Below are 13,604 nucleotides of genomic sequence, written 5' to 3'. Positions count from 1 at the left end.
GGCCAGCTTCCCAGCACCCCTGTAAACCTGTCAGGGCCTGGCACTGCCAGCCTCGGGGCATACCAGACAGGCCCCAGTCCTGGCACAGAACCTGGGCCTCTGTGCACTTGAAGACATATACCTGGCCCAGCTACCAAGAAGACACCCCAATGAGCCGTTCCAAGTTTGTTCAATTGCTTGGTCCTCCAGCCTCTTGAGAGCTGGGGCCTGGGAAGTGTAGTATTAATAATTACCATCGTCAAATCGCTAACACTAATTGAGCACTGATTTGGTGCCAGATGGCACCATGAATGCATTTCTCCACTTGATCCACCCTCTGAGGTGGGGTGCATGATGAGGTCCCACTTGATGGATGAAGACAACAAGGCCTGGGAGGTCGAGCAATTTGCCCAAGGAGTGGAGTCAGGATTTGAACTCAGGCAGCCTCACTCCCCCACCTATCCTGTTAATCCTTGCAGTGTCAACAACTGTTGTGCTATTAGGTGATGCTGTGCGCTGGGCACTGTGCCAAGGACTCTACATGCATAATTTTTGTCAATCCCTTCAAAGACCTCCTGGGGTTTAGACTAGTATTAGCCCCATTTTACAGGTAAGAAAACTGAGGCTTCAAAGGCAAGGTGATCTGCTGAGGTCAACTGCTTAGTAAGCTAGCAGACCTGGGACACCTGTACTCAGGCTGTCTGTCTCCGGAGTATGTGCTCTCTGCCAATCGGCCATTCACCCCCACTGCCTGGCACTGGGCTGGCCTGGCTCAGAGCAGGTTTCCAGCCAACACTGGGGGACAGAATGCATTTGTTTTTGTTTTTGTTTTTTTTTTAATTTTTCATGAGAGACATAGAAAGAGAGGCAGAGACACAGGCAGAGGGAGAAGCAGTTTCCCTGTGGGGAGCCTGATGCGGAACTCGATCTCAGGACCCCAGGATCACACCCTGAGCCAAAGGCAGACACTCAACCGCTGAGTCACACAGGTGTCCCCACTTGTTCTTGAAGCACAGTCTAATGGGGGAAGCAGACATGGCCACAGGCTTTGAGGTGACATTGAGGCCCAACGGGACAAAGAGCTTACAGAGACAAAATAATGCTCCCCCACAAGACATCCACGCCCTAACCCCCAAAACCAATTAATCTGTTACCTTACCAGCAGGTGGGACTTTACAGGTGTGACTAAATGAAGGCTCTTGAGATGGAGAAGGTTACCCTGGATTATCTGGATGGATCCAGTGTCATGACAAGGGTCCCTGTAAAAGGGAGGCAAGAAGGTCAGTTCAGAGAGAGAAAATGTGATGAAAAAAACAGATCGGGGCACCTGGGTGGCTCAGTCAGTTAAACGTTTGCTTTCAGCTCAGGTTGTGATCCCAGAGTCCTGAGATCGAGCCCCATATTTGGGATCCCTGCTCAGCACAGAGTCTGGTTCTCCCTCTCCCTCTGCCCCTCCCCTTGCTCATGCTCTGTATCTCTCTCAAATAAACAAAATCTTTAAAAAAAATAGATCAAAGTGATGCAGGACCACAAACCAAGGCTGCAGTAGCTTCTGGAAGCTGGAAAGGGCAAGGACAGAGCCTCCAAAAGGAATGCACCTCTGATGACCCATTTCAGACTTCTGACTTCCAAAATTGTAAAGTAATAAACTTGTTAAGGTGATAAACTTGTTGCAGCCACTGAACCGTGGTCAATTGTTACAGTGGTCGTAGGAAACTCATACAGAGCTTAACTCAGCTGAAGAGAAAGAGAGATGAGGGCTTCCTGGAGGAGGCAGGATGCAGCTGAGTGGCTACCTGAATAACCCCAAAGCCCCAGCCTCCATGAGGTTCTTTGGGTTGCTCATAGTATGACACTTGCCATGTGGCTACTGACATTTAAATTTCAATTAGTTAAGGGGTGCGTGGTGGTAGTAGTAGTAGTAGTAGTAGTAGTAGTAGTAGTAGTAGTAGTAATAGTAGTAGTAGTAGTAGCTGAGAGTCTGCCTTTGGCTCCAGTGGTGATCCCGGGGTCCTGGGATAGAGTCCTGCATTGGGCTTCCCACAGGGAGCCTGCTACTCCTTCTGCCTCTGTCTCTGCCTCTCTCTGTGTGTCTCTTATGAATAAATACATAAAATCTTTTAATAAATAAATAAATTCTAATTAGTTAAAACCAAATGCAATTTTGAACCCAGCACTTCAGTTGCACTAGGTCTGTTTTAAGCGCTCAACAGGCTTGGGGGACCAGTGGATGGCACTCAAAGTTCTACTGGACAGCTCCACACACTCCCAATATCCAGCTGTGTAAACTGAGGCTTGGAGGGGGTGAGTCCCACAGGCAAGCTGGCACTCAGTCCCCTGGAGCTAACTTCATCCTCAGCCTTTTCAATGACTGGCTGACTGCCCCCGTCCCAGGCCCAGCCTTTTTTAACTGAACCCCAAATCACCCACCCGTTGTAAGAAGTCACAACCCTTAGCATCGCTGAGAACAGTATATTTTGACTCGTCCCTTGGCCCTTAAACGCAGGGTGTACCGTGAGGAGGGCGGAGAGGCCCCGGTTAATAAAAGGTTCTTCTTCGCACAGGCTCCAGGGAATGAAGTGACTCATGGTGGGGCCCAGATCATTTGTGGTTTGGACGGAGGAGTGCCACGTGTTCCAGTGATCGACCATGAGCCAGCCCTCGACCCCCAAAACCCATCATCTTTATTCACTGGCAACACGGGGCACTAAGGAAGTCTCTACCAGCGGGGCCAGAAGGACCAGATAGCGACGTCAGGGTAACACGGTTCAATTTCTAAGGTAACATCTGCTGCTCACAAGGAATTCTTTAGGAGTCACTGAATGACAAACATAATGAGTTATAATGAGGACAATCAACTCTTTCACACTTTCAGCTCAAGGCAGTCACAAAGGGTTTCAGAGAAACTCTTTTTACTTAGTTACAATTTCTACATTTCACACGATGAGGATCACAACCAACTTGTTTCTATTTTCTGACCATGAGGCTGGGTTCCTGGGAAACGTGCCACAGGCACACACTCACTTCTCCCAGCAACCTCGGCGGCAGGGAGCATTTTACCCCCATTTTACAGATGAGCAAACCGAGGCTCTGGGACACTGATGAGGAAGCCCACTCTCTTGCTTCCTCTGCTGTGCTGCCTTCTGAGAAAAATCAGTGTGGACGCGAGAGAAAACAGGCACATTCAAGAAACCCTGAATCACTGAAAGCACAAAGCGGAAGAGATAAAGTTACTGACCGTTTATAAATGTCAGAGGGCCCATGAGCTTTTCGAGGAGGGTGCAGCATGCACCTTCCCCTTCTACTGCTTCCCCACCCACAGCCCTGGATGCACAGGGCTGCCTATGGAAGATGCCGGCTGGAGGGCTTGGTTTCCAGTCGTGGGGCCTCACTTGGCCAGCAGGCAGCACAGGTCAGAAGTGCCAGTGAGTCAATGCCCCAGAAGGTCAGCCCACCACCAAAGGCGGAAGGAACAGGTATATCAATACCCCAGCTCCCTCCCTTCTCTGGTGGAGAACTCTGAGGTTCTATAGTCTTGATCACACACCCTATGTGAGTCTCCTTGTCTTCCCTGTATTACCTCCACAGGTACCCCCTGCCCGTAAGAATCACACTCATCATCACACCCCTGCCTCAGCAGGGAGCCCAACCAGAAGCACCCAAGGGTGCTCAGCATCCCTGCCTTGCTCGGTGGTTGCCAATGGTAAGGAGCTGCACCCCCACCCCAACCAAGTTGCCAAACACTTCCTGGGTGCTTGGGGAAAAAAAAAATCCAAAGTGATTCTCTTCCTGGATCTTTAAACCATGGCACCTCACTAACACTGAGTCCAGATATGAGAAGACCCTCCTTGGAACACCCAGGGGGGGGCTCAGCGGTTGAGCATCTGTCTTTGGCTCACGGAGTGATCCCGGGGTCCTGGGATCGAGTCCCACATCAGGCTCCCTGCATGGAGCCTGCTTCTCCCCCTGCCTGTGTCTCTGCCTCTCTCTGTGTGTCTCTCATGAGCAAATAAATAAAATCTTAAAAAAAAAAAAAAAAAAAAAAAAAGAGCCTGCTTGATTTTTAGCACAGGAAAATGGGAAAGAAGTGTGTCCATGCCAGAGAGGAGAATGATTTTCCTAACCCAGAGGTGGGACACACACCAGTCAGAATTCCAACTAGAACCCAGGGTTCTCATTTGCTTCGACGTGGATGGAACTGGAGGGTATTATGCTGAGTGAAATAAGTCAATCAGAGAAGGACAAACATGATATGGTCTCATTCATTTGGGGAATATAAAAAAATAGTGAAAGGGAATAAAGGGGAAAGGAGAAAAAATGAGTGGGAAATATCAGAAAGGGAGACAGAACACGAGAGACTCCTAACTCTGGGAAACGAACTAGGGGTGGTAGAAAGGGAGGGGGGTGGCGGGTGGGGGTGATGGGCACTGAGGGGGGCACTTGATGGGATGAGCACTGAGTGTTATTCTATATGTTGGCAAATTGAACACCAATAAAAAATAAATTAGAAAAAAAAAGAACCCGGGGTTCCTGATTCATAATGTAATTTTTATGTATATATAAAAACATATATAAAACTATATATAACTATGCGTTGCTTATGTATATTATATCTAATCTGGTGATGTATGTTACTATCTGCACTACATGTATTTATATGTACTATAATATTTTATATAATATACAAGTCTATACTTATTTATATGACACAGAAATTGCTTTGGCCCAAGGGTTCTATAAATGAAGGACCTTCCAGCTACAGGAATCCTGAGTGAGCTGCCCACAGGATGACACAGCGGCATGATCTGAAAACTATTATCTACTTGGACCTGGAATACACACATGCACACACACAGAAAAAGGTCTCCAATGACCAATAAGCATATGAAAAGATGCTCAGCCTCACTGGTCCCTGGGGATGCAAAACTATAATCACAATGACAAACTACCCCCAGATCCACCAAAATGGCCAAAATTACAAAGACTGGCATTGGCAAGTGCTTTCAAGGATGAGAAGTGGAACTGATTTTAAACCGGCACAAATACTTTGTTTGGTAGAGTCCACTGAAGCCGATCTACACCTAACGCACGGCTGGGTACTTACCCAACAGAAATGAGTGCTTGGTTCACAAAGGACGCGCACACGGATGCTCCTCGCTGCTTCATTCATAATAGCCAAAGCCGAAACCACCTAACGGCCCATCAACAGTAGACTGGATAAAGAACTACTAGCATATTCCTATGATGGAATGAAATACAGCAGTGAAAAAAACCAAACTACTGTGACAGGCAAAACATGGATAGCAATCACAGACATCAGGTGAGCAAAACAACCAGAACCCAAAGCGGTATGTGCGTCAAAGCGCACTTGTATGAAGTTCAGGAAATATCCAAAGCCTCCTCGAGGCAACTGAAAGAAGAACAGCATTAATAACCTTTGAGGAGGGGCGCCTGGGTGGCTCAGTGGTTGAGCGTCTGCCTTCGGCTCAGGGCATGATCCCGGGGTCCTGGGATCGAGTCCCATATCGGGTTCCCTGCATGGAGCCTGCTTCTCCCTCTGCCAGAGTCTCTGCCTCTCTCTCTGTGTCTCTCGTGGATAAATAAATAAAATCTTAAAACAAAAATAGCCTTTGACGATTATTAACTAAAAGCGGTATAAGGAAGCTTTCTGGGGGCTTAGGAATGTTCTAGATCTTGATAGGAGTGGTGGTTACAAGTTACATACATATACAAACATATACATACTTAAGGTTTGCTACTACCCCTGAGAACAAAGCCTAAACTTCCAGAGGCCCCAGGTGCTCACCAAATAAAGCCACACCCCGCAGCACAGCTCCGAATGATCTGCCCCTGTGCACCCAGGGACTTCACCTCCTGCCAAATACTCCCCACCTCCTTTCCTCGCTCCAGACTCACTCATCCTAGAAACCGTTTGCCTTGATATGGAGGGAGTCAGGATCTAGAATGAAATCTACCCTCCGAAGGGAAAGAGACCCACAGGGATTTGCCAATCACCTCCCTTCTTCCTGAGTGATGTCAGTACCCACGTGTGCTAACTCAGCAACAGCTCCCTGAGATGCCTCTTCCTCCAGGAAGCCTTCCCTGACCTCACCGCCCCCCACCCCCACCCCCACCCCAGGTAGGATTGCCAAAACTTTCTGCTTCTTGGTGACACTGGCCCCTGTTTTAAGCCTGTTCTATTTGTCTGCCTTGCTCCCTCCTGTTGTGCTCCCTGGTTTACTGCCAGAGCCTAGCAAGGCGCCTGGCACTAAGAGGTACACAATAAATATCTGCTGAAACACAGGGATGTTTGAATGAGAAAATGAGTGTTTTGAGGGAGGATAAGAATGGGATGGAGTAGTGATTCTGTGCAACTACCTCGGCGCACAGGTACACGTTTTTCCAGGAAAGCTATCCTCCAACAGGCTGGCCCACAACCCTGCCTATAAGCCCCACCCCCCCCAAACCAGGGCATCCATAGCCAACAACAGACTGATATAGGACACAAAAGCCTGTGTACCCTTGCTTCCAGGCAGGATTTGTTCTGTGGCTCCAGAGCTCCCTGGGGGATCAGGCTAAAGCTAAACCTGGCTGAGGTCACACCCCTCCTCTGCCCTCTCCAGCTTCACTCACTCCCCCTTCTGAGAGCTCAGCCCCAGTCAGTTTCTTCCTCAGTGTGCATCTCCAGCTCTGCTTCTTGGGACCCCTCCCTGAGACAGAACCCAAGCCTTTGTCTGGGGCCCAGGAGGAGGCACTGCCTCCTGAATGACGTCTATAATGTATGACAATGCCAGAGATGACCTCTAGACATGCCAGGTGCCCAGCCTAAAGAGAAGCAGCATCCATAAGGTGTGGATGTGCATGGGAGTGTGGGGGAGGCTTTACCCTCCGCTCCCAAAGCCCTTTATCCTTATCTCTAGAAGACACGCAAAAGGACCCCACCTGAACATCTCTGCTTTCCAGTCACCAACAGCAAAGCTTTAAAATGTCCTAGAGTCTAGAGAGTGCCCTCCAACAAGATATCCTGGCCACACTTCAGCTCTTAGAACAGCCACCTTGGGGACACCTGCGTGGCTCAGTGGTTGAACGTCTGCCGTTGGCTCAGGACCTGATCCCCAAGTCCCAGAATTGAGTCCCACATCGGGCTTCATGCATGGAGCCTCCTTCTCCCTCTGCCAGTGTCTCTGCCTCTCTCTGTGTGTCTCTTATGAATACAAAAAAAAAAAAAAAAGAACAGCCACCTGGGTCCAGGGCAGGGGAGTCGGATCCCCATGAGTCATTGTGAGCCCCTCCCCCAAAGGCAACTTACCAGGCCAGGTTACAGAAAACACTATACAATCTCCTAAATTTGGATAAACACCACCTGCTCTCAGTTCTCCCAGACCCTGCTTTTTGCCCAGCATAATCACCAGTTATTAAGAGCTCAGAGGATGCCGTGTTTGGGGCATGCAGGACTGGCAGCCAGGAGCTCCTGGTCTCCTTGCCCTGTCTGTGGCCTTCTGTATGACCGTTCAGAGCGTGGACTTCTGGAATCAACCAGCTGGGCACCCACTGGGGTCCCAACCTCTCCTAGCTGTGTGACCTTGGGCCAGTCGCTCCACCTCTCTGAGCCTCAGCTGCCTCATCTATAAAACACAACCAAGGCTTTGTACTTCACATGCTTTTGTGAGGATTAATTGAGATCACATGTGCAAAGTGCACGTGCACAACGTCTGTGGTCACCACACGTGTCAATGACTGTCCTTGTCAACAGTGTTATTATTATTAATCATTTAGACTGGGAGGAGGTGGGAGCCTGTAGAATTAGTCCACTGGATTTCTGCACGGGTGCAGGAAAGCTGCGGGAAGCAGGAGGAGAGACAGGCTTTGTGCATCATCACAAAAAATACAAGGAAGCGAAGATGCCTGGAAAGTGTATACAGCAAGCGCTCAATATACAGGCACTCTTCTTATCATAAAGTAGAAGGTGAACCCAAGAAAAGGACCTCTCTGGTTCAAAGATCCTTTTATATTCAAGTGGCAACTTTGTGCCAACAGCCGCGGACCCGCGGCAGAACCAGTGGCCTCTCCCTGTCACAGCCTCTGAGCACAGGCCGCGCTTCACCTAAGCCTCTGTCGCCCTCGGCTGCCCCGTGCCTGTCAGCCACCAAGGGAAGAGCCTGCCGCGTCACAGCAGATGCTCATGGTGCCTCTTGGAGCCTCACCTAAATCTGCTCGGCACAGGTGGCCAGCTTTCTGCTGGCGCTGTGACAATTCAAGGGTGTGTTTATAGTCTCCCCAATGTTCCCAGTGGCCCACAGGGGTAACCAGCTCATTAGCATATCCTAATGGTGTATCACCACCCAAATAAACCACTTCCCCTCACACCATTCACTCAGGCCCTGCTTCTGGGGGAGCTCAGCTTAAGACACCTCTCCTTGGGATCCCTGGGTGGCGCAGTGGTTTGGCGCCTGCCTTTGGCCCAGGGCGCGATCCTGGGGACCCGGGATCGAATCCCACATCGGGCTCCCGGTGCATGGAGCCTGCTTCTCCCTCTGCCTGTGTCTCTGCCTCTCTCTCTCTCTCTCTCTGTCTCTCTATCATAAATAAAAATTAAAAAAAAAAAAAAAGACACCTCTCCTTCCTAGAATCTGACTCATGAGATGGGGCCTGTTCAGGACAACCGTTCTCCCGTAGGGTGTCTGACACGCTGGTGAGACATACCCCATTGTGAAATGGGTCCACCTGACTACCAAGAATGACTACCAAGACCATCTGAGTTTCTACCGTTTGCACTGGCTGTTTCAAAGCTGCTCTTTTAGAGATTTCTTCAAAAAGTGACCCAGGGCTTGGTGATGGGGCCACAGTGAAGAACTTAAAAGTTGGGGGTCACCGTTAACACTAGGTGATCAAGGAAGGCTTCCTGGAGGAGGTAACATTTCAGCTGCATGACCTAAAGGATCACAGGGAGCCAGCCAGGGGAAGACCAAGGGGTCCAGAATCCGAAAAGAGCTCAAGAACAGAAATTTCTGCTAGCAGGGCTAGAGCAGAGTGGAGGGAAGTGGTGTGGCCAGATCTTCTAAGGCTTTGAGGTGCTGTGAGATTGCATCTGGGACTCTCACAGAATCACCTTCCTCTCTCTGCCTCCCCTGCACTCTGATCCGCCTTCCCTTCCCGAGCGGGGAGGGGGAGGGTGGAGTTACCTCCCACCTGCCAAGAGCCTCCTGGGGGAGGGCGGCTCACATGTCACATCCTCCATCCTGTGGTCCAGGTGAGACCTGCTGGCTTCAAGGCAGGGAGAAGGAGAGGCGGGGAGAGCTGCTTCTAGATCAACACCTGGCAAGTGGGCATCCGAGCCGAGCCGGAGGAGAGCTGCCAGGAGCAGTTCACAGCACGCATGCTCAAGTTCAAACCCCGCCTTTTTGAACCTGGGCAAGTGTCTTGTCTTCCTCAGCCTCGGCTTCCTCACCTGTCACATGGGCTAATAATCCTACCTACTTCCAAAAGCAGCGGAGAGATTTGCTAAGAACACACGTAAGGGTGCCTGGGGGGCTCAGCAGTTGAGCATCTGCCTTCAGCTCAGGATGAGGCTCCAGAGTCCCAGGATCGAGTCCTGCATCAGGCGCCCCGCAGGGAGCCTGCTTCTCCCTCTGCCTGTGTCTCTGCCTCTCTCTGTGTGTCTCTCATGAATAAATAAATAAAATCTTTAAAAAAAGAACATACATGTAAAAGCACTCAGCATCGTGTATGTTTTTACTGATCCCCACCCCCACCCCACACCAGGCACAGTACTTGGGGGCCAAGAGACAGCTGCGAACAAGACAGGGTGGCTTGGGCGCTGCAGGGGAGACACGTGGCGCTGACACAGGTCAGTAATCCCAAAGACAAGATGAGATCCTCCATGCGCAGTTGGGGGGGGCCCCTCACTCGGAGACCCTGTCCCCTAGAAGCCCAGAGCCTCCAGCTGGGACACGAACCCTGCGGGCTACGACCCCTGTCTCCCGGCAGACACCCGAGCATGGGCACCCTTAGCGAGTCCAGCTCTTTAGGGGCCCCCGCAGCTGCGTCAGGGTCCTGGGCCTGGCCGCCACCCCAACCCCCCTGGCAACATCCCTAAACCCCAAAGACGGCCTCTGGGGAGCTTAGCGGCGGGCGTGGTCAGGGACGCCGAAGAGTGAGGGTGGTGTCTGCGGCGCCAGCATGAATCCCGTCCTGCCTGGGCTGCCTGGGCTGCCAGGGGCCCAGCAGACCCAGGTCTAGACCCGCTGTGGCCACGTGGGGCGGGCGGAGGTGGGAGTGGGCAAGGGGAGCAGGGCGGAGCCGGGAGGAGCCTCCCCACCACCCCACGATTGCCTCCAGCTGGCAGACAGCTCTGGACAGAGGTTAGGCCGGACCCCTCGCCGTCACCCAGCCGTCACCCAGCCGTCACCCAGCCGTCACCCAGCGACTACAGGTTACTGTTGAGAAAGCAGGAAACGGAGGCTTACGGAGATTAAGTGCCTGTCCGAGGTCACACATCTTGCCAAATTCCAGAGGCCAAAAGGCTGAATCACTGGCAGGAATAAAGAGAGGGGACAATCCTGAAAACGCAGAGGGACGGGGCCTCAAAGCCAGCCCGAGAGAAGGCGCTGCCTGGGCCAGCCCCACAGCAAGGCGGTATGACGGCGTGGCCAACGGGAGGCCTGTGACTTTGGCTGTGTGTCCTCAGCCTCAGTTTCCCCACCTGGCACAAAAGGGCCCAGCACACTGCCTGGTAGAGCCACTGAGCCCCGGGCCCTTCCCACAGGGGAGGAGGGGACACCTGGCATCCAGGCTGCCACAGCAGTCAGAGGCCAGCACGCCTGAAGCTGCCCCCAGGAAGGCCAAGTCACCATGGGGTCACGATGACCCCACCCCTCAAGGAAGGGCCAGGCCGGGGAACCAGCCAGGGCCCCCTGCTGACACCCAGGAGTGGCCCGTTCACCCTGGGGCCGGGCTGGAGGCAGCAGTTCTGCAGGCCAAGCCCGATGTGCACCGCCCACCCCGCCCCCAGGGCTGCTGCTGGTGTGCTCACACGTCTGGCACACATGAATGGGTGGGCATGCGCCATGCTTGGGTCCAAAGAACAAGTTTCCAGGTGGTTGGGTGGATATAGGATGCGTGTATATATTTGGATTGTGAACCAGGTTGTGTGTGGGATGCCTGGGGACAAGGCTGTTTCAACGGTGTGCAGTAGAAGGGTTCACTGGTCAGTTCTGCCTGTGAAGGCGGGGAGTGGGGTGCAAGGTGGCAGTGGATCTGGGTGTCCTGATGGTTGTGAGGGACGGGAAGGGAGTAGGTGGTGGTGTTATGGAGGGACAGCAGGTGAGGGCACGTTCGTGGGGGTGTGCCTGCTAGGTATGCAGTCACAGGTCTGAGAGTTTGTGTGCTGGAGAGGGGTGTGTGTGTGTGTGTGTGTGTGTGTGTGTGGTCGTGTGATGGGGCGGGCTGTACTTTAAGAACATGGACTCTGAACCATCCTGCCTGGGTTTATATCTTGTGTGATTCTGTGCAAATAATACCTGAGCCTAGCTGCCTTGTCTATAATATCAGGACAATAACAACACCTCTGAGGATTAAATGAGTATATTCCTGAAAAGCACTAGCACAGTGCCTGGCACATACTAAATGTTCAGTCAAGAGCACCTCCTAATATGACTGTGGTGACAATGACATCCAGCCATGCTCATGTGGGTCCTTATGTGTGTGGTATGTCAAGGGAGGACTGGATGGGATGTCATGTATCAGTGGGGGTTACCTCCATCTTTACCTCATGTTCTGGGGGACAAAATAAAAATGTATGCCCTACCCCGATCATAAAATTTATTCATCCCCAAGTCGACCAAAGCACAAAAAGAAGCCAAGGCCCCATTTTTACAGCTCAAGGATGAACATATGGAAAGTGTGACACTAACAGTCTCCCCACCACCACCACTAGCTCCTCCAGAGGCAGCAAGGAATGGCACCCCTGTCCTCAGGTGGCTCACAGTCAGGGGTAGGGGATATGGGTAGAACTCAAAGAGAAAAAAAATAAAAAAAACAAGACAGGTGTCAATGCAAACTGATGAGAGGGAAAGAAGCCCATCGAGAAGGTCCAATAGAGAGCATCACAGCAGGAACAGCCTATGCAAAGGTCCTGAGGCAGGAGGCCCTTGGAGGAACTAAAAGTTCACAGTGGCCCAGGGCCAGAGGGTATGAGGTACATGAGGCGCTAGAGATGGACCAAGAAATGTGAAATGATCTAAATGTCCAACTGCTGGAAACTGGGTAAGCCGACTACAGTATTCAACTCTGACAATTTTAATCATTTGTCCCAAATGAAGTTTATGGACACTGATGATGGAAGAAACCAGTTCATGGTTCATGGCATGATGTTAAGTAAAAAACAGAAAGCTACAAAGCTGTATAGATCTGGGTTTTGCAAAAAAAAAAAAAAAAAAAGAAGAAGAAAGAAAGAAATAATAATCATAAAAATAATAGTAATTATAATCAGCACGATCCATTTATATAAGAAACAAATGCGCCCTCAAAAATACAAAAATCCCCCTGCCAAAATTTCACAATGCTTGTCCAATGGGGATGGGTTCCTGGATGATATTTCTTCTTCCTGCTGTTTGGCATTTACGATGTTCTATCTGAAATTTTTTTTTAATGTTTAACAAACAGTGAGAAAAGCTTCCTGCCATCTCCTGCCCAGATCCCAAAACCCCGACGAGGTTTCTGGAGCTGTGTTTTTATGAGGACAGCCCTTTTTTTGTTCAAATCTCAAATAAACAAAAGCCCGTTTGGCAGAGGTCCCTGGCGGGTGGACATTCACCCCGTGCGCCCTCCCGGCACCAACACTGCAGCTAAGACAACAGCGCGTGTTTTCATGGGGGGCTGTGGGGAGGAGGGCTCTGGAACTCTTTCTAAGCCTCAGGAACTCGTCCCAAATAGTTTCTTCTCCACCCAGGGACCCTCCCTTTCCTGAGGCTCAGGGTCAGCCCTCCTCCCACACTCTTGCCTTGGGCCAATGTGTCCCCCAAGAGCCCTGACCAGCCCTGAATTCCTGGGGCCTGGAAGTCCAGAATCTTCCATCTTAAAGACCACATGGCCCAAGGTCCCTTGTTACATCAGCAAGGAGACTGAGCTCTGAGCAGTGATGTGAATTGCCCGGGGACATCCAAGAATCCGGACCTCCTTGCCAGGACCATTCATCTAACAAATATGCATTAAGTAAGCACCTACTATGTGTTGGACATTGCTCTGACCATCGAGGATAGAGCCACAGGGTTATGTAATAAGATTCAGGGGCTGGGGAGCAACTCTAGTCTGGGGTGGCAAGATGGGGAAGAGGAGGACTCTCTGAGGAGGTGACAATTGGAGCTGAGACCTCAATGAGTCTGCCATGCAAACAGCCAGGGAAACAGTGTTCCAGAAAGAAGGACCAGGAGGCAGGTCCAGGTAAGAAAGGTTGTTTTTGTTTTTGTTTTTGTTTAGATTTTATTTATTTATTTGACAGAGAGAGAGAAAGCATGAGCAGGGGGAGCGGCAGGCAGAGGCAGAGGGAGAAGCAGGCTCCCCGCTGAGCAGAGAGCTTTACATGGGGCTCGATCCCAGGACCCTGGGATCATGACCTGAGTGGATGG

The 13,604-nt window shown here is 51.1% G+C and overlaps 1 protein-coding gene across 1 annotated transcript in view; it reads right to left on the bottom strand.

The window, feature by feature from the left end:
- The window catches only part of KIAA1671 (uncharacterized protein KIAA1671 homolog), a 201,934-nt gene that overhangs the window by 157,497 nt on the left and 30,833 nt on the right, over window positions 1–13,604 (bottom strand). The window contains 1 exon segment of the mRNA XM_038575480.1: window positions 1,134–1,238. The gene's annotated coding sequence lies outside the window, so the exon portion shown is untranslated.

The sequence above is a fragment of the Canis lupus genome, chromosome 26 (genome assembly GCF_011100685.1).
Source record: "Canis lupus familiaris isolate Mischka breed German Shepherd chromosome 26, alternate assembly UU_Cfam_GSD_1.0, whole genome shotgun sequence".
In the NCBI taxonomy this organism is placed as follows: Eukaryota; Metazoa; Chordata; class Mammalia; order Carnivora; family Canidae; genus Canis; species Canis lupus.
Note: the sequence above shows the minus strand (reverse complement) of the source record. Positions and strands in the feature narration are given on the sequence as shown.